Genomic DNA, 27,267 nt, shown 5'->3' on the forward strand with positions numbered 1-27,267 from the left:
CAGGTAAATTCTACCTCATCAGCTCTGCATAATAAGCGCAGCTTTGAGCATGACACGATTACAGAATTTACATCTCTCAACTTACAGTTTTACCACTGTACACGCTCTACAGACAGCACAACAGCCTAGTTTTGTCCAGAGGAATCTCGAGTCTGCAGAGTTTCAGCACAGATTATGATATCAGAGCTCATTTTGCAATCTTTAGAGGAAGCCAATGATTCCCATTCATTTTTCTGCTGTATGAAAAACTACTTGTACAGTGCAAGTCAATCCATCACCAACAAATATGTCTGCATTTGGCTTGTTTTGTCATTACCTTGCTGTGCTGAGTTCAGCATTTTTATATCATTGTACACATTATGTTAAAGCCTAGTGCTGTCGGTCACTTCACACAGATGGAAAAGGGCATATCATTGCCTCATACAGTTATTATCCCATTAATCCAACATTTTCTTAAAGTTACAGCGTCTAAAGTTTTTTCACTGCTAGATGTCAGTAAATTTCAGATTCCAGTCGTCTGAGTTGTTTTCTTACCCCCTCCCAGTATAAGTGCATATTCCTAGCTATGGTGGCTGCTGTATGACAATGTTTTAGTCAGCCAAGAGAGATCAAAAACATTCCCTTTAGACTGAACCTGCAGTCTCCATTCAGAGTGGAAGCCTCAGTCAACTGCGTGAGAAGCGTTTACCTTTCTTTACTCTCAAAGAGGATGTGAAACTTTGTGTCTGATATTGGTCGGTGAGTCAGAGAAGCTCACTACTGACCAACCAACGCTGAACTGAGTCGTTAAACATATGGTAAACTGTTGGTAAGCACTGCTTTTTGGCTGCTGTTAGCTTACGTAGATGTGCTAGCTGCTGTTAGCCACCATAGATGTGCTAGCTGCTGTTAGCCTCCGTAGATGTGCTAGCTGCTGTTAGCCTGTGTTTTCACCAGTGTTGCTTCTTTGTCATTGTTGGACTCTGAATAAACTAATGAATAACTTGCATACAATATGATAATGTAATCAAACTGGTCTTTGGAGGGAACGTGATTTTTAGGATACTTGAGCCTAAAATTGTTAGCTTATAACTAGCTGTATAACTAGTGTGCAGGTGGTGCGGTCACAAATTAAAAAAATTCCTCCACAGCAGGTGAATAACTTGTCTTTCTCTCTGCCTTTGGTGTACTACGTGTGTGGCAAACATATTCATCAGAACGTAGATATCCTTCCTGGCCACTATATTCAAATATGGTGGGGGAACGTGGCAGGTTCTACAAACCGCAAACCTACTCGTGTGCGTTTTTAATACATTAATGATATGTTTATGGGAATGGATCAATTTGTTGGAGGACACAAATAACCTAAAAAGATTACAGACTGCACCTTTAAGGAAACATCCTGTTGGCACCTACCAGTTTCTACAAATTTGGCACACTGAGGTTTGCATTGCCAAAGAAACTCATTAAACAAATATCCACCTAAAAAAGCAAAGACTCCACAGCCAGTATCAAATGAGAGTGCGTTCTCAGCAGCTTGTGAAATCACTTGTGCTTTAAGTGAGAATAAAACCCCAATATGAATAAAACTCAACTGATGTGTAAACTCAGCTGTGTGACCAAACAGTCAAACTTTAACGCACTCCTACAGGGACCATCAAGGGAAATCAGCCTCCCTTAGCTAATAAACAGTAATGACCTGCTTCCAGACACATCTTGGAGCCTCCCTTCATGTTGGGAGCAGTGATGAGGACAAAACAGCGGAGCCAGCAGAACGAAGCTGCGCTTGGGGTGGCCTGGTAATTACTGTTAATTGGTTTAACATGGGGATGGATGGAAAAGAAGGATGAGGGAGTGAGGAGTAGAAGGAAGGATGGAGTTCTCCCTCCAAGCCCCCTTCTCTGCTTGTTTGATGTGATAGGGTGTGTTATCACAGCTCTCTATCAGAATAGCATGAGCTAATGCAGGGGAGAGTGGGTAAGGGGGGATGGGGGGGAGGTTAGATATGCAGGGCTGCAAGTACATAAGCTGTCTGGTAAACAAGCGTTTGCTTGTGCGTGCACAAACATGCGTAAATACAAAAAATGTATGAATTATGCTGGCAAGCAAGCAAACAAACTGTGGCCACGGTGCACAGGTACAATGACAACATGAAGAACAAAAAAATAATAATAATCAAGGTATGAAAGACACAAACAAGAGTGCATACATTGAGCACATATACTACTACTGTAAACACACACGCACACACACTCAGATTACACAGAGCCTGAGGGAAGCTGCTCATCCAGATAAGACGGGCAGTCTGAGGGCCATTTACGACCATTTGATGCATAATGAGCCTCCTATCAGTGGCTGTGTGGGCAGAGAGATGAGGTGTGGAGTATTCCCCATTCTGCTCCATGCTAATACACTGACCATAACCTCATCAACGACCTCTGGACATCTACACACTGCTGCACATAATCTGCCTGAGAGACACAAAGAAACTGATTTTATGGGAAGATGAAACAGACACTTTGTACCAGAGGCTCCAGTGTGGGTGTGCAGATGAAAACAAAAGAGAGAATGAATAAAAAGAGGGAGGACTGTGACCCGTAAGTTACCCACAGGACTTTCTCTTCACATGTCTTGCATACTTTCCCATTGATGCAGAGTTGAAATGCAGAACAGCTGAGAATTAAAGACTGCCAAATACGAGTCCTGCAGGTATACTTGTCTGTGCCACCATATTTCTAATTCGTCATGGAAACCCCCAGAAAAAGACACTCTATGTTAGCCATTGCACAACAAAACTGAAAAAAGGATGGTCATAACACGAAAATCCACTGAACACACAACCTTCTGATCCAAATTCAGACACAGTCATTAAGCTGAAAGTTCCTCATAAGCCGACAGCAATCCACGGCTAGTGAGAAGACCATCGGGTGTGATCTTCCAAGGCTGAGTAACATCAGAGTGCACATTTGAGGCCAGTATCTCTTAACTAGCGCTTAATACAAACAGTCAATGCTTCCTAACAAACATTCTTAAAGGGCAAGAAGCTTTTTTTTCCTCCCCGCATTAAAATATCTGCAAAGATTTTTCATTAGATATTGTGCTCTCGTTGCACATTATCATCAGCACGGTAAGAAAGACACTGGGGCATCATGAGCACATTTACTGTAAAAGCTACTTTATTCAGCACACCGCTGACATTTTGACTTGTCAGCAGGAACATCTCGAGTAAATCATACTGGTGATAATGACTGCATTCCATTTAGATGAGACTATATCTGGCTGATGAAGTAGCTCACCAACAACCTGATGATATGATTTCATCAGTCGCAACATCTCCTGATTTTATTTTTTTTTGACAGCCCTGTGCGGTCATCCCCTCCATCCTCTTGCATGTATGCTTATGCATGGACTGCATGCATAAAACTCCAAAGTATTTAGGAAGTCATTACCATTCACCTCCAGTCTCCTTCCTGTATGCTGTCAGTAACAAATATTCACAAACTAAAGTGAATGGTAATGGCCTGGCCTGTATTTATATAGCGCTTTTCTAGTCCCTAAGGACCCCAAAGCGCTTTACATATCCAGTCATCCACGCACACATTCACAGCCTCGCCTCTGGGGCGCACTGACAGAGGCAAGGCTGCCAGACACTGGCGCTACCGGGCCCTCTGACCACCACCAGTAGGCAACGGGTGAAGGGTCTTGCCCAAGGACACAACGACCGAGACTGTCCAAGCCGGGGCTCGAACCGGCAACCTCCTGATTACAAGGCGAACTCCCAACTCTTGAGCCACGATCGCCCCAGTCTGGTTTGTGTTCTGACACACGGGTGAGCGCAATGGTCTTTATGGTTGTGGTGATGTACAATTAACAGGCCACTCAAACACCACATTGCAGCGAGACAAAAACAAACCCCGCAGCTCCATGTTTTATTCAACAGGCTCACCGAATAGTCCCTTCCAGAGGAGGCTTGCTCTATTACCTCACACCACAGAGCTATAACTGGTTTCTACGCGTACCAGTCACACGCAGCAATCCTATTTCAGGGGTAAACCAGGCCACCGCTGACACCATAAAAGACAGGTCTCCTCTACTTAGTTTTACGATTACGCCGATACACGCAGTCCGCTGTAAAATTCACCCTCATACAAAAGAGCCCTCCAATAAGCCCTTCACACAGAGGGCAATAAAAACCCAGCCGCCGTGGGCAAAATACCGCTGCTTCTCTTCAAGAATATGTAGGTCCTGGCTTCTTTCGGTTGGGCGACAAAAAAAAAAAAAAACTTTCTTATTTTGGACAAAAGAGTCATCTAGAGAACTGAGCGTCTTTATCATGTGAAGTACTAAAAGCAGCTGTTAGAAAGATGACAGCAGGATGATTGGTGATAAAGGCCTTCCTGTCATCTGGACTTAAAGAGGGACTACCATGAGTACACGGCCTTCCTTGGATGCACTTATTATAGACTAGTATATGCTATAAAGTCCAATTTTCCTACTGGAAGCCAACTGTCAATACCACTGATTTCTGCACATACGGATGCCCACATTGAAGTATGGCTACACACACACGAGTCAATGGGTTACTACATAGGCTACAACCATTACATCACCAGGATAATTTTAAGCCCCATTGGGTTTAACGGTCACAGATAAGTCACAAAACACGTCCCCATCGCCGATATAGATTAAGTACAACGCCATCTTTATGGCTGAACAGCTTTCACACTTGGCATCAGACTAAAGTAGATGTCCGTGCAGCATGACTAGAGCTGTACTTTGAGTCAAGTTGGATTTATATGACTGCCCTTAATCGGGACAGCTTTAAAAAATAAATAAATCTTGCTTTCATGTCAGCACAGAGATGTTCTACAAATGTTTTACATCTAGATGCCACTCAGTCTCAGTCACCCTGAGTGGCATTAAGATGCTAAGGTGCACGACTCAGCTTCTGTTGAGGTTAAATGACTACACGTAACCCTGACTGACACCGTGAAGGTGCCTTACAGGGTAAATCCGTTGCCTCTGAAATCTGCTGTATGTCCATGCGCCTTTTTCCTCCAAAGTTCATTATTCCAGAGTTTCTAGCGTAAATTTAAAGAGCTACTAACAGGTTTCTCCCAAGTCCAACTTCTCTCACTCTCGCGCCCTTTATCTATTGACAACGTGCTCTCCTCATCTCTAAACCTCGCAAGCACGATGCAGGTTTTAGCTGGCATGAGAGACAGCGGTGATGGCTGCTCGAGTTCATCAACAGGAGCATAAGCCTGAACGTTAACCAGCGCCGGCCCATTAGGCTTTCATTGCGTAAGCTCTCGCAGCTGTGTAGTACTGCCAATGAGCAATGCTTCAAAGATGTGTATGGTGGGAGTGGAGAGACGGAAGGCTTAGGGCTTTAAAGTACTGTAGTTGTGGGGAAAGTTTTCTAAAGTACGCTGTGTAGAGATTTCCTCGCGGAGGGAGGGAGAAACCGGTCTTACAGTAAAAGGGATGAGTTGAAGAACTGATGTGCAAAGCATCCGTGCGACTGATAAAAGTGATGTGTGCTCCCATCCATGTCTTCTAAAAGTCAATGAACAAGATTTACACATTAGATGAAAAGTAGTCTGCAGAGGCCTTTCTGATCAGCCAGGCTCCTGGCTATCTTTTTAAGATATGACAGTTCAACCAATATATGAACACACACAAACATACATATGCTTCCTAGACCATAGAATGGATTTTTCTGGATGAAAAGCGACATATGTGCACACACACTACAGCGAAAACCAAGCTTGAGTGCATGTGTCCTCCTGCTGTTAAGATACTTCACAGAGTGAGTGCTAGAAAGCAGGATGACTCACATTCTTTATAACTTCTATGAGCCCTAGAGGCCGGGCCTAATGTAAAGCATAACAGCAGCACTGCCAATAGACAAAGGCAAACCATTTGGAGCCATTTCACGGATGGTGTATGGCAACCGTCTGAGTTTGAGGAGGAGGACAGAGGATAATAAATGGGGTTCTCCTTCCCCATCTGCCTCAGGAGAGAGACAGTCTTCCCTCTCTTTCCACATCAACGTGATGGCAGGAGAGAGGAAGCGTGGCCGGGTTCTACTTCATGCCTGTTAAGCTATTCGTGAGGACTACACATGTAACTCCGTGGCTTTAGTAACAGTGAGTGCAGAGTTTGCTCTCGGCATCCCAGACAAGCTTAGTCAAGTTTGTAGGATTGCAGATGTTCTTAACTTTGCAACTTCAGTCGTATGTATATTTGTAGGACAAACTTTCTAACAAGGGGTAGAGCGCTACTACTACTTTGATAAGAGGTCAGCTCCAAAAGGAATCTGTGGACATCTACAGATGCAGACTGTTGAATACCTCGTGTCTTCAACGTGTGTCTGAATAGGCAGGCGTGCTTCAACACCAGCGTAATGTGATATTCCTAGTGTCCTTGACTGAATCCTAATTTAACTCCCTTTTAGGATAACAGCCTGAGCTAACAGGCACTTGGAACAGTGATGGAAAAACCGATGAAAGAAGCTGCATGCGATCTAAATATTTCCACAGCCAAATGGATACAACCCATTATAATCAGAAGAAGCCCCTTTTAAAAGTGCAGGATTTTTAAAGTTAATGCTGAATGACTTGGCGGTGTATAGTATGAGGGTTCCAGCTTGCAGCGGAATCTGACCCTGTTCTGTAATAACCCTCTACAAGCTCCAACGGTGACATCACAGTGCCCCCTGCTGCAGCTGGAAAAAGGTGCAATCAAAGGGGAGCTACTCAAATCATTAATGCAACAGTAGTTCTCATTTCAGCCAGTGGATCACTCTGATACCCTGGAGAGCTGAAGATACGTCTCATGCATGCAATCGCTGACATGATCCTACCACAGTTGAAAGAGTCAGCGAGGAATAAGGAGATATTTGGTATAGCTCAAGAATTCCCCAGTGTCCCTTCAGAGTAATGAGAGCTCATGAGGGAGCATAACGACAGCTCGCAAATGCACCGCTCACACCAAGAAAATATGTTCTCCGAGACAAATATGACACTTACTTATATTAACTGTGTCAGAGTTTTTAATGTGATTCGATCGTACGAGTAAGGGTATGTGTCACAGAAAGTTTGGTGAGACGGAAAGTTGGCAAAGATAATGTGAGAATGACTCAGTAAATGGTTGAGAAGCTTACATAGGGCTTATCATAGATATGTCTAAAATCTACGGTGGCCCTGAGAGATCAAATGCACTGCAACTTAAGAAAACATCAGCAAATAGAGAAATGTTACACAAAACACTAAGGAACTCCGACAATACACAATGGAAGTTGAATAGAAAAAATAACTAAATCACACAACACACAGCAGAAGTGTTTTAGGGGACGCAATAATGCGACGGAACAGCTGCGCAAGTGACAGAAACCAAAACATGCAAAGGAGAGCCACTTAAAATGAGCACAGGATGCAAAAGATGCAGGTACTGTGTGGTTTAATTGTGCGATTCACGCAATGCCGCAGATACAGATATGCTATCGGCCACTTACTGTTAGCTTGTCACTTCCATAGCTGGTCTGTCACATTATTGTTCCCTGAAAACACTTCCACTTTGTGTTTTTTCCCTATTTCTGACGTGCTTTTATTCAAAGGTTCGACAGCAAAATTCATCCAAACCTCCTCTGTCTCTATCCTGCCTTTAGTCTTCCCACTTGAAGTCAAGAATAGTAAAAACTGTATGGCTTCATTATGGAGGGTATCTGAAGGTCAGTGGGCCAATTTGGGAGAATAAGTCTCAGTGTGTCTTTGTGTGCAGCCATGGCTTTATCCAGAAGGGATTCTTAGTTAAAATTGCCATAAGACCCATCACTTCACCACTCAACAATCCTTCTTCCTTTGTATTTATTTTTTTAAAAAGCTCATTCATCACACAAGCATGCCTGGGTGTGTATAACATGTGAGTGTGTGCACATTGTGGTGGTGTTGTATGGAGAATCTTGAGAGTCCCTGCATGAAAGCCTTATGTCTTCTCCTACAACAGATGTGCCACAGCCTTAGGCCCCACAATTGTAGCTCGTTATAGGATTGTGTGTCTATGTGTGTGTGTGTGTGTGTGTGTGTGTGTGTGTGTGTGTGTGTGTGTGTGTGTGTGTGTGTGTGTGTGTGTGTGTGTGTGTGCATGTGAAGTAAGACTGCATGCTACTTCCATTCGGAAGTCAGCGGGGAGTTTTCCTATAAAAGGCACAAATAATAGGGACCCATTTATCTCTGAAGACACTCATCCATCAGCGTACACGCAGCCACGAGCACACACACATCTGATGGTTTTGTGATATTATTGCTCTGTTATGCCAGAAGCACTGTCCTGTACACATGCATTAGAGTAAATGTCGGTCTTCACACAAGGAAGGGAGTCATGTGACACTCTGTATTGTTCCATGTCAGTAAGTCTGTCTGGCTTTCTTGTTTCAAGGCCATTACACTGTAAAAAAAAAGGCCTGATTCACTCACTGACACTGTGTGTGGCCTACCAATGACACTCCTCTAAGGACACACAAACAGCCCACTCTATAGCCGTGTGTACAGTCCACTGTATGTCCTTCCTGTGTAACCGAGAGCTGGAAAAAAGAGCAATTTGCGCACTGATGCTTTGTTATGACAGCTGGAATTAAATTCAAGCCTGTTGAAGTGAATAAGATAAACTTTTCGCACATGAACAAATGTGATCAGGCAAAGTGTGCAGAAAAACATGTCACGAACAATTACTAAACACAAACAGGAAATGGTTTTTGAAAATATACCTAATAAGCCAGGGAGCATCCAAAGCTGAACACATGAAATGGCATTTTCTCGTACATCTTCTCATCCTAATGCATTTGTTCTCCGAGTGTCTTTGTAATGACCCAATTCTGATAGCTCCTGTTAAAACTCTTCCCCTTCTTCTTCAAATCATCGTCACACTGCTTATTCTCCAACAAGTAGGAAAAACTCTCCAATCCCGTATTGATCATCGGACAGCAAAATGAACTGAGTGTGGTCCGGCCAACCAACTCCAACTCATTCATTTATCTCATTTACCAGAAGTCAGAGTATAACTCACCACTGTGAGTTATACTCTCAGGTAGGATGGCCTGCTTTGGTAAGTCGGAGGAACTCTCATTTATACAGTTTTATATATAAGACGATACTTGGGTTGTTGCCTTCTTATATATGTTCCCTGCTTGTAATGAAACATGCTGGTCGGTATTCTCTTCGTCCGCATGGTTACTTGTTGCTTTCTGTTCCATTTGCCCGAACTGAACTTGGTAAAAGAGCTTTTGTACATTTAGCACCCTCGGCTTGGAAAAAACTGCAGAAGGAAAATGACTGAATTTATTTCATTAAGTGCTTTTAAATCTAAACTACAAATCCTTGAGGCCAAGTCCATAACATGCAACTGTTTCAATTAGATTGATTGTCATTTTAACTGATTTTTTTATTTATTTTTATTTGAATTTTATTGAATTTTATTTGTATTCTTTCACTTATTGTTGCATGTGTGTTGTTGCTGCCTGTGTTTGAGTAATTTCTGTAACTGTGAGACACCTGCTGCTGCCTATCTTGGCCAGGTCTCCCTTGAAAAAGAGGTTTTTAATCTCAATGGGATTTTCCTGGTTAAATAAAGGTTAATAATAAAAAGAACTGCCCAACGCCAGCTTGTTACTGTGCAGAAATTGACAGTTATATTAAGTGTGAAGTGGTGAGGTGGTACGAAACCCCGCTAAAGTAAAAGTGAGTCAGTTCAAGCCTCGCATTAGAGAAATGAATTCTCAGCGGCCCACACAGATCAGACTGCTTGTGGTTTATTTTCCTGTGCACTAAACATTAAACCGAGCGAGAGATGGAAATCACCATACACCCCACGATACGATATAATCACAATACTTCACTCACAATACAATATTATTGTGATTTTTAACAATTTGCAATATACTGAGCAATGCACGTATCTTGCGATTTATTAAATTTTTTCATGCAAATGATGTCCTCAAAGTTAAAGTTTATCTTATTTGAACAAACAGAGTTCTCTCACTTCACTTCTGCACACCAACACGCTCGCTAAAACCTGCCACGAGTGCTCTCATAAGACAAAGTCAGTTTGCAACTGAATTGGTTCAAGTTGAAAATTACAAGCAATCTGTTTTTGATCATATGGAATAATTATTGAAGATGTCTAAAAACAGGGAAGAAAAATTCACATTTATCCATTACATTTCCTCTCAAAATGCAACCAGCTGGCAGCCTGTTGAGTTGAGCCTCTCAAGTTGTGCTTATTGAAACAAACCCATTCAGACTGATGGGAACATGTTAGCAAAGCCTCGACAAACTCTGAAAGAGCCAATCCAGTCGGTCTGAGTCAAACTGCAACTGTTTGCAGAAAGGTTGCCTCCCACCAGTGCAATTGCCTTATAACTGTACAACATCCTCAAGTTCTGGTCAACCGTTCACCACAAGTTGCAATCAGTCCCGCAATGTGAAAAAACATTCAATACAATCGCCAGGCAGCCACCAAGTTTTTGTAGATGGAAGGAAGTTGCTTTCCTATTTTTACTCGTGTGACTGAGAGCTTGTTCTGAATTAAGGGGTAGTTTTGTCAAGCTAACGTTATCTCAGGATGGCGATCGATCCAATATCGCCACTTAAAGTTATGATCATACAAAGTGGTTTTTAGTTGCATTTATGACTTTTTAAATGTTTTTTTAATTCAGCATTTTGTGTGTCATGACCGAGCTCACTACTCTTTAAGCAGGAGGCCAAGTTCAGGCATCTCTTTTGCCAACAATTCATTACTGAGCAACATTTCATAGCTCACCTCCTGTGCATCACTGATTGAAGTTTATTCTAATGTAGACATGTAGGGAAAAAAATTCAAGCGTGCTTTGTTTAATGTTTCCACTTCGGCTCTTTAAGACCTCCAAGATTCAACACCACAAACAGTGCGTGGGCACAACCGGTAGACAGAAGACACAGTTCTGGCGCATTACTTTTATTCATAAGTGAAACAATGATGACTGGTGCTGCCAACAGTGACGGGATGCTAATAATTCATGATGCGTGGGGAAAGCATCGTCGGCAAACGTGTTACCTGCTCGTATTCAAACATGGCCCATGGAACAACAGGAGTGTAACACATCTCCTTCAACAACAACCAAAAGAAAATAGCTCTGTGATATTTTGATTCGCCGCTGTACCTTTACAGCGGGAGCGTGCAAATAGGACGCACGTTTTTGGGAACGACTCACAACTCTGTAACAGAATAGCTTTGGAAAGTCTGCGTGGGCGCCGGTATTTGGCAGGATCGGGTTTACTTCTCACATCAAAAACCAGGTTGCTTCATCAATAACAGTTCTAATGTTAATATTTTATTCAGCATGTCACCTGCATGCTTCTTACGAGGAAGAAAAGGAGTGGAATAAAAGGATGAGGAGTGACTGAAAGGAAAAGAAACCCAAGCCTTCACACTCCTGTCAAGCCAAACTAGTCCTGTTGAGCGTCCTTGCTGTGGCCTTTGTTTGCATTTCAGACTTTAAAAACCTTTACAGTGAAAACACTTGTTCCACAGATGCACGCTTCCCCAATCCTCTAGGGAAGGGGGATGTCTGGCTTGGCTTAGCCTTATTGTACATGTGTGTACATGTGTGTGTGCTCTAATGGTGCAGCGCTCCAATTAGCAGTCCTGTTAGCAGCGAGAGGTGCGGCACCTGAGGCCAGGCAAGCTGCACTGGGAGTTCCCCGCTTAACGGAGCATCAGGAGAACCAGCCCCTTTTTTTTTCGGTTTGACAAAGCATTCACAGTGACATTTCATTGTGAAGACGATGTTAATATTTTGTCATGTGGCTGCGGAAATGAGTTTTACTGCAGAGTGGGAATACAGAGCAACAATTCAGCCACACGCTACTCGGGAGACAGAATAAATTGCAAAGTGAATAGTAAAGCGTTTACCTTGCGTTTCATATCAGGAGAAGGATTTAAAGCAGAGACACACAAAGTGCAATAAAGTACAATATTGTAGCGCTCTGAAAGCTACACTATATCTGTGTTAAAGGCTGGGACAAAGCAGGGGGAAGAGTGGCTCGCCAAGACACATTTTGATTGATGCATCTTTATCGCTGACGCATATGAGATCATTTCACTTTTCCCCACGTTGTGATGTGTGTTTTTGTTGCTTTTTCAATAATCTGTTACTGTCTTGCTACAATTCCTTGCAGTGGAGACATTTGCAGCGTGCAGAGCCCTTAATCTGAGGCTAAGACGCAGCTTTTTTTCCTTTAAAATCGTGTTAACATGGTCTTTTGCATTTTAAGCATATCCATTCATTCTAGCGTGTCTGCATTTTTACTTCTTTTTTAGTTTTCTTCGCCGTTTTGTCAACCCCATCGGTGCAATTCCAGTTTCACCAGCTGGGTTCTGCTTTCTTTCTAATTGTGATGTTGATGAGGATCATGAAAGTGTTCTGCCCTCGCCCGCCTGGGGTGCAGTTTGGCAGGACAGTCGCTGGCCTATCGCCCTCCCGTAGCCTGACACCGTGTTCCTTCTATGGCCTCTCACATCTCTGTGTGTGTTTGCATGTGTGGTGCAATATAGTTTTAACATGGTCCATGTCCATGAAATCACACCTCCACCCCCCTCCACAGTTAGCAATTTGCTCAGCTCCAGAAAAAACTGCTGTGTTTTCTTTAGCGCAAACACTTCTCCTGATGCTGCGTTTCGGCGCGCCACTTTTATGTCGTGTGATTATTATTTCGGGCAGAGAGAGACAGAGAGAGATAGAAAAAGCAAAGTAAGAGGTATTTGATTGTGCACGGAGCTGGAGGTTGATATGAGTATCAAAGAGTTTTATTCCTCCGAGCAGGTGATGCTGCCTGTGGCGTTCAGCTCACACTGACAGGTGGTCTCTTTTGGTGTGTGTGTGCGTGTGTGTGTGTGTGTGTGTGTGTGTGTGTGTGTGTGTGTGTGTGTGTGTGTGTGTGCGTGTCTGGATGTATGCTTGCCTTCCCATGGCTATAGGTTTGGGTGTGAACAGCACTCATCGGGTGTGCATTGGCTTGTTTGTAATATACAGCCTACACTGTGTCTGTATATGTGTTTCAGCAGATTAACCCCACCATATCAGACTGTGGCAGTGTGCCTCTGTTATTTAACACTCATGACGTCTCATCCATTTAAACAAGGCTTGGGAGGCGGTGTGTGTGCCGCGTTTATGCCGACTGGAACAGCACACTCGCCGTCTGCATTTCACGGCTGATTTGGTAGAGGAGACACAGAAGATGAAATATTGAAATGTGCAATCTACGCTTTCCCCAGAAGGTTTTATTGAACAAAAGTTGCTCCGTCAACCCACAGCGTTTCTGTGTTCCTGTGGTGTTTAGGTTCAGGGGTTTCTTCTTTTTCTTTCCCCTCTGTGACTTCCCTAAATCCCCATAAAAGGGCGTTGGTGGAATAAGGAACGGCAGAGAAAGGATGATGTAACACAAGAAAAATAAAATGATAGAATACAGAGTAAAGTAGCATAAGACAGATCATCAAATAAAGATCACTGAACACACACAACAGCAGCCTGTTGGATATCAAGAAAAAGCAATAACCAGTTCCCAACATGCTTTGCAATGTTGTTTAATGTGTTGTTTTCACTATAAACGGATACAAGTAGAAAAGATGGCCATAGACTGGATCGACCCCTCAATCAATCAGTCCAAGCCGAACATCATTAACTCCCAGAGTCTGCATCAATGCTTGTGTATCAATTCAGTTGTGTATAGTTGTATAATTGCATACATAACAGGTATGCAATCGCATAACTATTCAATAGTTTTCTTGTTAGATTACATTTTGTAGAGCTTGAAGAAAAATGAGTAAATCTAGCCAGCAAGTATTTGATATTTTTAGCCGATAAGTGTTACTGAAGTAAAATTTAGTTATATCCATAGAGCTAAAAAAACAAACAAAAATGCATCAGTACGATAGAAACATTCTTAGAAGCAAGAGGGTTCAAAAGAAACTCTCTCAGAGTTTTATTCAAGCCATAATTAGGTATCGAGCTATGAAAGAAGAAATAAAAAACTTAGCTGCAGCACCTGCATGTTTTTGTTGGTATATTTTGAGCCAAATGAACAGAAATGTAAAAAAAAAAAAGTAAAAACACGAGAGTTTACAACTAAGCACCCCATTGCATTGACTACACAAGTTCCATAGGACCTTCAAATTATGCAAGGACCCCGAACCCCCTTCGTTTTAAAACAAGTGCCCATGTTTACAACTTCAGTGACGAATGAAGCAAACTGCCCTGCGTCACATGAGAAGAGGAAATTAAAAAAGACTGCCGTGTGAGAAAGCTTTCAGGTTAATCCAAGTTTAAGGTCTGCAAGCTAACATCAATGTTAAGGAGCAGAGCATACGTCTCTAGTCTGTCCCTCTGGTTAACCAGTTTGGGCAGTGCATTTCTTTGTCTGCGTCGGGCTCACTTGCCAACTTCATCCACGGCTTTGCTTACCAATGCTGTGCCTGACAAAAAGTAAGAATGAAATACTTCTATTAGTTAGGCTACAGCATTTATTTTTTTTAAAAAAAAGCAGCTCAGAAGGGGAGACTAGAGGAGCCAATATGACTGGCTTTATCTCGTGAGCCACAACCAGCCCCGTGGCAAATGGTTTTCATGGCTCGCGGGCTTGCTTTGGGGGCCCCAGGGAGGTGGGAACTGGCTCCGGGTCTAACAAGTTTTGGTGACATGAAAAGACTTTTAAATAGAAGTGTTGCCAGCTTCCTTTTCACAAATATGGTGACGATGATGGTCATGAATAAAACAATAACCACCTCCAATCCCCCGAAACCCAGAAAGAGCCCTTTGAGTTGTTAATTGAAGCTGGAGACACAGAATTTTAAAGCAGATTCAATTATGTCAGAACTGAAGGTTATTTACTCGCTTCCCCGTAACGATATAAAAACACTTCTGTACAAACTATATTTGAACATATTTTAATAATACCAACACTTAGCAATAAATCAAGAATAAAACATTGATGTGTGACAATTACTTTGTTATATTTTTAATTTTTACCTCCGAATCACCTCAAATAATCTGGCCGGCGTCATCTCCTGTTTTGAGCTGTAGATCACCGTGTGGAATGTCCACAACTAAGTCTACATCCACACTAGCCCGGGTAAATTTGAAAACGGCGTTTTCGTCTGAAAACGCTCCGGGTTCACTCTATCGTTTTCAGTGGTTTTCACAGAGTTGTGTGTCCACATTGAAACGGCTGAAAACGCTTACGTTCCAGTACATGCATGAAACGCAAGATGACTGGACCTGCCTCATTTCTGTCTGCTGCTTATTTGCTTTCCGGCTCTTTGAAACGTCGCTGCAAAATGTTGAGGAAAAGCACCGACTTTTTTAAATGGACTGAAATGAGGTGGAGTTGTTGCTGCGAGTAGCAAGAAAGTACAAAGTTGTAAAAGTGATCGAGAATTAAAGAATTTGAAGAAAAGCTATCTGGAGCATGTACAGACTGAAATCTTTAATTGGGCTGTCAAAATTGAGAGCGAACAAAGCAACTGCTGTATGATGCCCTCTGCTATCTTACTTTAATTGGTCACATGACTGCATCACATGACTAAAATGTGTCATCGTTTACGAAAAGGCTCCAGGTTTGCTGTCCACACTGCGACGCGAAAACTGCGTTTTCAAATGTATCTGCTTTGGAGAGCGTTTTCAAAACGCTGCGTTTTCCTTGACCAAAAACGCCGTCTCAGTGTGGACGGGAGGCCAAAACGGAGAGAAAACAAACACGCTGCTATTTTTGCCGCTGTTAGCTAGGGCTGCCACAATTAGTCGACTAGTCACGATTACGTCGACTATTAAAATCGTCGACGACTGATTTAATAGTCGACGTTTCGTTTGAAGCTTTGTAAGATCCCAAAAGACGCAGGAACAAGTAGTAGGATTTAAGAGTGTAATAACGGACTGAAACAGAAGATGGCAGCACTGCATGTACAAGGATGCCAGCTGCCATTAAACCCCGAAGAAGAAGAAGAAGCTGTGTCCCAGAATTCATAGCGCAGCCCTGCTCAGTTTCCAACAATGGCAGCAGCTAGTTAGTTTTAATATTACTCTTATTATTCTTTCTGGGTCACAAAATAAACGTTTAACATATTTTCAGGCGAGAATGTAACTGTGTAAACCTCAAATATCTGCTCAGTTTATCAAGACACCACATATTTTCAAAAGCGCTCCGACATTTTCGGAGACGTCTGTTACCCACTAGCTCGATAGCTAGCCGGGGGCAAGGCTCACTAGAGCCCGTGAGAACACCGGACTCCCGGCAAATCGTTTTCAAACCCACTGCCGTCTTTCGCTACTCAGTAAAACATGAGATATACGTCACTTAGACAACTTAAAAATGTTATTGTTTGGCTTTTTTTTTAGTATTTTATTTGTTCCTGAGTAAATCGGTTTGGCTGAGATTAAAGTTACAGTTTTTACACAGCTGAACAAACGTCAAGCAGACAGCTGATTATCAGAAGTGTGAGATGCTCGAGAATATACTCCGGTGTCCCGTTATATTTTAGATAGCAAGGAGTTTATTAAACTTCACCGAAACAATCTGCAAATTTCATTAAAATTTAATAAACTAACATCTTGTCTTTATTTTTAGTTAGCACATACCTTAAACACGTAAAGCTTTAAGCTAATGATAGTTATATAAGAGCAGATGCTGCTGGTGCAATAAGTTGTACGTTTTACGTCCAATGGATTTGATTAGTTGACTATCAAAATAATCGTTTGTGGCAGCCCTACTGTTAGCTAGCATTATTGAAGCTTGAGGTGCATCCAAGGTTGTTGTTGTTTAGCAAACTCATTTTCGGCTGTTCGGATACGGTAGGGTTGATCTGCTGAAAAATATAATTGCAACAACATCAGGGATAAATAAGAATCTTTGTGTATGTTTTCCTGTGTTAGACCCATGACTTTGTTACAGGAGATGAAGATCTAGGTGAGGAGGAAGGAGGATGGGTGGAGGAGAAAGAGATGACGACAAACAGATGATAAAATGTTCAAATGTACGAATCTTACATGGTCCTGTATAGTTTAAAAGAGCTAATTGTGAACATTCCAGATAAGACGGATCTGGAATTTTCTAATAGAAATTTCCAGATTAGTTTGAGGTGACTTATTGTCCTCCTGTTCACAGCTCTTGCTGACTAAATTTGATCATTATGCTTTACCAAAGAACATAAACTTATTTTAGCTTTCTTTTATATTGGTAGAAAGATTCAAGATTCTTTATTGTCATTATACAAGTTTAACAAAATTAAGGCAATACATCTGTTAAAGAAACCAAAGATTAGGCTAATATCACAAATTTAATCAATGCAGTTGCTGTTTGAATGGACTTTTATTAACTAATGATATTAAAAGCTCTCTGACAACGGGGACAGCAAAGAGACAAATCCCCCTGACCGGCGGCTGTGGAGCAGACGAGCCCGTAGCGTTTCAGCATGTCTGTAAGCCTTCAGTATTTTAGCAGAACGGGACATAATCTGAAGAGGTCTTTAGCCTTTTCTCACGAGAAGACAAGGCAATGAGAGCACACAACCATGGTGTTAGAGGGGATTCAGTCTTCTGTCTGCTACAATATGCCTGTCTAAAGCTCTCCAAACCAGGCTTAGCTTCCCGGCCCTGGCATCGCCTCCCTCCGTCTCCGTGCCAGTGTCAACTTCAGCTCGGTGCGGTGCCAACCGCCAGCGCCAGACTCGGCTTAGCTTGTGGCGATGCCTGCTCCACACTTTTTAGCATCTTTTCCTCTGGATGCTTTTCTTGTCTCTCGTCCCATTTTTTCATTATTTTTTTTTATCTCTACTTCTTTATACTTTGTCCATATTTTCTTTACTTATTCAGATATGTCAACCATGCTCATACAAGCTTCTGTATCCGGTGGTTCGGGGTAAAAGCTGCTGTGTTTGCACATGTGCTTTACCAATTCTTCCTTCTTCCATTAGCCTCCAGACCACACGCACATTTATACTAATTACTAAAATATTTAAATCCACACAGCGCTCAAAATCCCAAGTAGCTTGGTATATGTCATATACCCTGTAATAAATTAATACAGTCTAAGAAACAGCGCTTTGCCTTTCCGAGTCTATTTGAAAGCCAATTTTCAGACACAACCTTGGAGTGACTTTGGATCTGTGGGGGTAATTATATATGGTTCTGAAGAGAAGTAGTCAAGTGTTGAAAACAGCCACTCACGGTCTGGAGACTCTTGAGACAAAAGCTACAGAGGCTTACTTGTCATGCAGAGGAGACACGCGCTTGGTTTAACAAGGACTTGAGAAGCAGCGGGGTGAGAGGGAAATAGGTCTATATTCAAAATAAGCAATTGATGGTAGATTAAACTTTTCTGTTTAAGATTGTGGTTTCTGTTGAACTCGTTCTGACTTTGTGTAAGTCGTTTTCAAGCTGGCAATCATAGCCTATAGAGCCGCACGAAGAATGCACCATTGCCCCCATGAGGTGAGGTGGAAATGGCTCGCGTGGGGAGACGATGCTTTTCTCTGAAATGGTACCGAACTCACAACAGCCACATAATGAGGCAATAAAGATAAAAAGCAAAGAAACCAAACCCATACCTCACACTGGCTCATGCCAGTGGGCCTTGCGGGTGCAGCGCTCGCCACATAACAGAGAAAATCGACTCCTTTGTTATGTTAGTGCTCCTAGGAACATCTCTCCAGGGGGTTTTGAGAGGCCTGCAGGATCCCAGTAGGGGGGTTGCCTGTATCTGTCACCTCTGTTTAGGGCCTGTCTCATGGCGCCTGACCCAAATCAGCCCCCTGGGGCAATGCCAGGGCCCCTCCACAAGACTTTGCCGCTGCAGATAATAGGCTTGTTTGGCAAAGTGTCCAGACACTGAAAGCAAAGCAGCCCTGACAGCTGTCAACCAGAACCAACATCTTCCTGCGTGACACACGACCATACACAGCTCAAGGATGAGAGCGTGCGCGTGTATGTGTGTGTGTTCAGGATCATTTTCTACACAGGCGTGTTCGAGAGCAGAGGTTGCTTTGGCACAGCCTATCCAGAGCTTTGGTTAAACGGCCTGGCATTTCCAGACAGTATTCGGGCTTGCAGACGCAACGTCAGGAGCAATTTGGCGCATCGGCAAAAGTCTCTTCCTGTAGGGGAGCTGTCACTCTGGAGAAATCAAAGACACCTACATGACTAGCTGGATTTCCTCTGAGCTGAGAAACAGACTCGGTGACATGACCCACTTTTACCAGTTTTAAAGAAACCCACTGTGGAAGATGGAGGAGTTGCCTGCTGCTTTGCAATATGGAGCAATAACATTCTTACCCCAGGCACAGGGTTGTGTATGTCACGCTGCATACGCCGTACAGCTGAAGCTGTGTTTTTGTCAACAAGAACGGACTAACGCCATCCATACTGGTGGCTCAGCATGTCTAAAATAGCAGCTTCAGCAGATTCGCTGGGCTTTCATGCACTTGTATTACCTTACCTCAGCTTCATAACCACAACATGACCTTTGTTCCACATCAATACATGAAAATGGTTCGTCAGACAGAGAGACTTCATCTCATCTGGCACACACTGGACTCGGTACAGCAGACGCAACCTTGGAATGACATTCTGTCTACAACTTAGCTACTAAAAACACTGATGACAAATTAAAGGAAAAACCTGAACCATTGAATCCTGTAGGGGATTCAATGATTTTGGCTCCTTTTGGGCCCTCAGAGAGAGGGGTCACTGCAAATCAATTCCCAAAACTTGGAGAATCCAATCCATAAAGGAAAAACCCTATTTTATTATATGCATTACCATTTCAAAATGCATTGCACTTTATAGGATAACCTGGGCTGGGCACTACTGTGATTTTGCACAGATGTGAGACCAATTTCCAGCTTAAAGCATTACTTTACAGAAAACAATCTGCACGCTTTAGATACTTAGCCCACATGGGCTCACAAGATGCCAAAATACACAGCAGTGATGGCACTTGCAGTATTAGAAAAACATAAGAACAACGCTTCTTCCATTACTCTGCAAACAAAGAACTGCTCTGGATTGTCTCCTATGCCGTGCTGAACAAATAATAATCAGCCAGACAAAAGCTGCCCTTCCAAAAACAACCGCCCAAAAGCTCAAGTTTCTTATGATCATTCATCTAGAGGAGCTTGTCAGAAAATAAGGACACGGTGTAGCCCTTTAATCAGCGCAAAATGAGCAATGAAAACATAAAAGGCCTCATGTAGTAAACAGTCTTCTTGCTACAGAAGAGATGAGTAAACCTGCTGGTTTCTGTAACTAATGTATGTACCTGAGTGTAACAGCGCACACGGAGAGTTTCCTCACTTCGGATGTCTTTTTGCACGCGATAAGCACAAAGACTGCGGCTGCAATGGGCATCTCATCACAGCGAGGGAATACGGCCGCATAACTGAGAGGGACGGCGTTTCTGAAAAATTACAACGGCGCTCGACAAATCTTTCCCGAGTAAGTGAAGTTTAAAAAACTAGGAAGCAAATAAACAAGCACGAGCACACAATAAATCCAAAGCCCCAGAGGAAAATGAAATGAAAAACTGCTTGCTGCCGCCCACAAGCCTCCGAGCGGAGCAGCGGAGGTGAGGATAAAAATCCGCCAGCGCGCTGAGCCTTTTAAGACGCAGAGCTGACTTGGGTCCTTACAGGCTAATTACAGCTGACTGCGGCAGGACGTGTGTCTGTGGAGATGTATGTGTGTGGGTATGTGTGACTATTTCTGGGTGTGAGTTCTTGTGTGAGCACGATGTCTCACTTGGTATTGAATGCTCCTTTATGGTCTTTATGATTAAGAAGACATTTGGACTTTACTCTAGCCAGGAGACGTATCTGTGATGCTAGTTTCATTAGCAGCAGTAACATAGATAAAACAAAAGTATATAACTACTAGTTGCCTCGATCTTGACATCACTGTGGAGTTATGCATCAGCTTAATATATTCTGTTACTGTTTTTCCAAAGCAGAAACAGGTCCTGGTGGTTCACAGAGAACCAGAGAAACTGTAAAGAAAGATGATAGTCTGTCAAGCCACAAGAGGGCAGCATCTGGGCTCCAACTCATTGATGACACATAACTACGTCAGAAATGAGTCAGGTTTCAGCGCAGATCACAAACCTTAGTGTAGCCACAGGAAACTCATAAATACAGCACACATTGTGACTAAATCTCAGATTGATCATTGCATGAGTTTGGTTTTTGTGGAGTCACCCCAACCGGTCGCAGCAGATGGCCCCGCCCCTCCCTGAGCCTGGTTCTGCTGGAGGTTTCTTCCTGTTAAAAGGGAGTTTTTCCTTCCCACTGTTGCCAAAGTGCTTGCTCATAGGGGGTCATATGATTGTTGGGTTTTTCTCTGTATCTATGAAGCGCCTTGAGGCAACTTTTGTTGTGATTTGGCGCTATATAAATAAAATTGAATTGAATTACATTATCACAGTAAAAGATGGACTTGTACTTACATAGCTGTATTTTTCTGTTACTGAGCACTCAAAGCAAGTTTTACTACAAGCCTCCATCACCCAGCTGCCTCTAACATTCACACGAATACACTCCAAGGATGGGGCAACTTCAGTTTCAGCATCTTGGACCTGACGACACTTTGATATGGAGTAGCTGGGGATCGAACCACCAAACCAAATTGGCCGACGTGCTCTACAAACTGAGCCAAAGCCACGTGCACGTTTGGACATTTAACCTCTACTTTTAAAGCAAAGAGAGAGGAAACTTTATCATGCTCCATTGCAAAAATCAAACTGGTCTCCGTGGATTCTTAAATCTTTTATGAAGTACTGCACAAGTCAAGTTAACCACAACATCAGCTAAACTCAAGATGTCCAGAAAAAGAGAAGAATAAATGCAGCTTAGTGCAAGTCTGGAATCTCAGAGACAGTCCAACCATACAGTCTTCAATGTATGCCAACAAACAGGCCTTGTTCACACACTCGTGCACACACACACACACACACACACACACACACACACACACACACACACACACACACACACACACACACACAGACAAACAGAGTAATTAGTCTTTGATTTCCCCTGGCAGCGCTCTGCTACCAGGGGAAGCTGCTGGGACCCTGCTTTAGCCTTGGCTAATTTCACTCACGGCTTGATCTCGACCCAGCACAGGTGCCCACTTGGCACTCGACTGGCGTTGCCATGGCAATGCCAACTTCAGGGGCCAAGAAAATGCCAATTGTCCAAGGGGCTCAACCACAGAGACCATGGATGTGATACTCATTATAAACAGGACACATTAGCAACAAAAGAAGAAAGCAGTCAAGTCTGGACAGTCAGGCTACATCTCTTTTTCTTTTAGGAAATGCCATGTGCCTGTCACTCTGAGGCCGCCACCCATTCCTGGGAACAAACAAAAACAAAAAACGTGTGCAGCAGGCAGGATACAGACAATAGGGGGAACCACCATAACCTAGGCTTGAGCGCCTCTTTGTGGTTCACAAGTGTCACTGCAATACCTGCAGCTCTGCGTCTGCATGCACCTGCTGTAAAACACAAAACACCACACTGCTGATTCAGGTACCTCAGCTATAATGACTTTTTCCTGTTAATGGCTTAAGGAATCACCCTTCACCCCTGCACTCATTAAGCCCAGGGACAGGCTCACTTTGTCTCACCTCTGTTAACAATGAAGCGCCAGCCTTTAAGCGACAAGGGGAACAACGTCGTTTGAACTATCTTCATTTCTTCATTAGGCTCGAGTCTAAAGGTATAATGCTGGAGAACTAAAGCGCTGAAAGGTAATAAAGAGGAATGTAGGAACAGACATGAGAGAGCTCATACTGTACTTGAGTATCCCAGGTAAGCATCTTTCTTTCATGCCACAGTTGCAGCTTCATGTCTCCCATGAGATGTGAACTATTAAAGTGGATTTGCCTCTCAGCATAACCATTGCACATACAGGCCCATGTTTTGCATGTTCCCTGATCTGCAATTCATTTGATTCACCATTTAGCTCAAAGAACTCTGTAGTCGGTAATCAGACAATACGTTTGTCTAGCGCCACAACAATTTTGACAGACCATACATTGTAATCGCTAATGTAGTAGACTCATTTCCCTGTAATGAGCATTTAAGTTGAATCTAATTTCATTTAATTGGCCATATCACAGACATTTCCTGCTTTTATGAACTCATTTCATCAGGCCCATATTGTGAATTTCTTACTTAAGGCCATCTTCCAACCAGAAGCCTTTCTAATTGCCGCACTGGCATCTGGTGTATGCATAAAGTGCCTACATCGCAGTCATTTCTAGCTGTGAAGCAGCAATTCGATGGCTACCAGAATTAATTTTTCACAGTTTACCCTAAGGCAGAGCTACATCAGAGTTTACCCACTCCTCTTTGCAACTGACTTTTCTTGTGTTTGTATCTTAGTACTTATTGCCAAGAGCCTAATTCAGCGAAGAAACCAGTTTGATTTGAGCTTTGTGACATGCCAGGAGCAGCTATCAGAGGTTGGTACAGAGTGGTCATAAAGGGATGGACGTTGTTAGCAACATTACTCTGGTAGGCTGTGTTTGCACAATGTTCAACCCCAAGTGTCTGGCAAGAAAATCTGCACCACACCATTACATCACCACCAGCATGAACCATTGATAAGGTAGGATGAATCAATGCTTTCATGTCGGCTGAGCCAAGTTCTGATCCTACCATCTGAATGTCACAGCACAAATCAAGACTCAAGACAAGGTATCGTTTTTGTAATCTTCTATTTTCAGTGTAAATGTCCTGTTTGTGGCTGACACAAGAAGAGATAATGTGGTCTTGTAGCCCATCATGTTGTAGACATGTTGCTTGGTCATGTTCTTCTGCATACATTGGTTGTAACAAATGGTTACTGTTGCTTTCCTGTCACCTCAAAGCAATCTGTCAATTCTCAATTCAATTCAATTTTATTTATATAGCGCCAAATCACAACAAAAGTCGCCTCAAGGCGCTTCATAGATACAGAGAAAAACCCCAACAATCATATGACCCCCTATGAGCAAGCACTTTGGCGACAGTGGGAAGGAAAAACTCCCTTTTAACAGGAAGAAACCTCCAGCAGAACCAGGCTCAGGGAGGGGCGGGGCCATCTGCTGCGACCGGTTGGGGTGAGAGAAGGAAGACAGGATAAAAGACATGCTGTGGAAGAGAGACAGAGATTAATAACAGATATGATTCAATGCAGAGAGGTCTGTTAATACATAGTGAGTGAGAAAGGTGACTGGAAAGGAAAAACTCAATGCATCATGGGAATCCCCCGGCAGCCTACGTCTATTGCAGCATAACTAAGGGAGGATTCAGGGTCACCTGGTCCAGCCCTAACTATATGCTTTAGCAAAAAGGAAAGTTTTAAGCCTAATCTTAAAAGTAGAGATAGTGTCTGTCTCCCGAATCCAAACTGGAAGCTGGTTCCACAGAAGAGGGGCCTGAAAACTGAAGGCTCTCCCTCTCATTCTACTTTTAAATACTCTAGGAACAACAAGTAGGCCTGCAGAGCGAGAGCGAAGTGCTCTAATAGGGTGATATGGTACTACAAGGTCATTAAGATAAGATGGGGCCTGATTATTTAAGACCTTGTATGTGAGGAGCAGGATTTTGAATTCAATTCTGGATTTAACAGGAAGCCAATGAAGAGAAACCAATACAGGAGAAATCTGCTCTCTCTTTCTAGTCCCTGTCAGTACTCTTGCTGCAGCATTTTGGATTAGCTGAAGGCTTTTCAGTGAGTTTTTTGGACATCCTGATAATAATGAATTGCAGTAGTCCAGCCTGGAAGTAATAAATGCATGAACTAGTTTTTCAGCGTCACTCTGAGACAGGATATTTCTAATTTTAGAGATGTTGCGCAAATGGAAGAACGCAGTCTTACATATTTGTTTAATATGTGCGTTGAAGGACATATCCTGGTCAAAAATGACTCCAAGGTTCCTCACAGTGTTACTGGAGACCAAGGTAATGCCATCCAGAGTAAGAATCTGGTTAGAGACCAATTCTCCTTTGATCTCTGATATAAACAAGACATTTTCATTCAGAGAGCTGTTGCTCACTGCATATTTTCTTTTCTCCAGACCTTTCTCTGCAAGTCATACAGATGGCTGTGTGGGAAAATCCCAGTAGATTAGCAGTTTCTAAAATACTCCCACTCAACTGGCACCAACAACCACACCACAAAGTCACTTAAAATCACCTTTCTTCCCCATTGTGATGCTAGTGCTGAACTTCAGCAGTTTAACTTGACCATGTCTAAATCTACAAATGCTATGGCTGCCAAATAATTAGCAGTCAAACAGTGTACCAAATGAAGTGGTCTGTGAGTGCACATAAACAGCACAACTAAGGCCCTATTTACACATTTCATTCACGTGTTTCATATTCAGATAAAATCTAAATGAGAACCTTTGATTTGAACATATTTGCACTTTTTGTTTTATCCTTCAGTATCCCAACGAGGGTAAACCTGTTAATGAGATAAGTTAATAAGATGAGTTATGGCAATAGCATTTTAGCTAGCAGCATTTTAGCTAGCAACAGTTTAGCTAGCATTACAATCCATAAAATAACAAACAAGCTGTGAATAAATACTAGATAAATAAATACTAATACTAAAGGGGTAACCTAATTTTTTGTTGTTCTGAATAGACGCTATTTTTCCATTATATTTCAATCATATGTTCATCATCTGAAAACATTAATAGGTTTTTATTGGGTGTTGCAAAGATCCCACACCATCATGGTATCAGAAAAGTTGATACTTTACTTATTTTTGCTAAAAATAGCAACTTACTTGGCAAAAATTATCTTTATTATTCTTATTATTTTGCTATTCATAGTACTGGAGTAGCTAGTTTTTATTATATTTTTTTTCCTTTTCTGGGGAAGGGGAAAAAGCCCTAATCACACAGGGAGCCAATAAATGCGCAGACAGACAAATGCATTTCTTGTGCTTTTTTGCACCTGCAAATGAACAGTTTGGATGTGATTTCAAGACACAGTCTTCTGATCCTAATTTGTTTCAGTGGAAATATCAAAATGAGGTTTGTAGCTGCTAACCTATTGCTCATAATACACTTCCGTCAGGTGGTGGCAGTGTGCACCAAAAAGCCAGTGTGGAAGCTGCTATCAATTTTAAATGAGCCACTAAATGTGTTAGCTTTACTGCAATATACTAGATAATAGTACAATAACAGAGATTATTAGTAATAGACAAAAATACAAGTGATATTGTTAGTAGATTACTGATCTGACTACTGACTTCAGCCTAAATTTCAGTCATAGAGTAATCTTAATAACATCTAAAATCTAAATATAACCCCAACTCGTCACTATCATTGTATCAGAATGACTTTTAAAGGAAGAATTGAAGACATGAAGTTCAGCTTCACACTTGAAACAAACCGAGATCAGCAACAGGGTCATGTGTGCAACACAAAACCAAAAACACCCCAGCTGTACAAATACACTCGTACACCTCATGCATGTGAAATGGAAGCTGTTGATCAGTATCAAGATCTATGGAGCGGACACGGGCAGGCTGCAGCATGCAGCTCTATGACTTCACATGAATCACAGCATGATAATCTGACTGCTGAACCTGAGCCAGATATCACTCACTCACTCACAGACACACACACACACACACACAAAGCACTGTTGGGAGGACATGACGTGCTCCTAACAGTAGAGCCACCGAAACTTGAAAGGAGTGAGATCATTCATGCTTTAGTCACACATTCACATTGAAATTCCAGTCGCGTAGATGCATGCACATACGCAGTTCTATGTTTTGCAGATGAAGACAACAGAATAATATCTATGATACAACCTGTCTAATCGATTGTTTCCTTAAAAAGCACAAACAAATGAGCCTTAATGAGAAAACCAAGGAAAAAAGGCACCAAACATGATGAAGAAGTAAAGCTTAGAAGTCTGTGTCAGCCCTTCATATCCCTCCACTGCTCAAAGATCTGACTCCATACTTCATCAAACAGATCAACCCTCACACCAACTCCATGAATAACTCTTTCATAGCTTTCCAAATGCACTTAATACCTGTATCCATTGTGATTAGCAGGGAAAGGCCTGGATTTATTTAAGATAAACAGGAACATAATCTCTGCTGTTGTGACATTTTAATATTGTCCACTCTACGTAAAGAGACATCATCGTGCTTTTTCTGATCAGAAATGTTCCAAAACATGTTACTCAAGA

General features: G+C 42.4%; 1 protein-coding gene and 1 long non-coding RNA gene across 5 annotated transcripts in view; both read right to left on the reverse strand.

Moving 5' to 3' along the window:
- The window catches only part of LOC146510974 (partitioning defective 3 homolog), a 377,572-nt gene that overhangs the window by 306,427 nt on the left and 43,878 nt on the right, over positions 1–27,267 (reverse strand). The gene's annotated exons all lie outside the window — the stretch shown is intronic.
- The window catches only part of LOC146510978 (uncharacterized), a 29,998-nt gene continuing 3,882 nt past the window's right edge, over positions 1,152–27,267 (reverse strand). The window contains exon 2 of the long non-coding RNA XR_014876131.1: positions 1,152–27,260. This is a non-coding gene — a long non-coding RNA (uncharacterized LOC146510978). The remainder of the gene's footprint in view (positions 27,261–27,267) is intronic.

The sequence above is a fragment of the Neolamprologus multifasciatus genome, chromosome 9 (genome assembly GCF_963576455.1).
Source record: "Neolamprologus multifasciatus chromosome 9, fNeoMul1.2, whole genome shotgun sequence".
Taxonomy (NCBI): Eukaryota; Metazoa; Chordata; class Actinopteri; order Cichliformes; family Cichlidae; genus Neolamprologus; species Neolamprologus multifasciatus.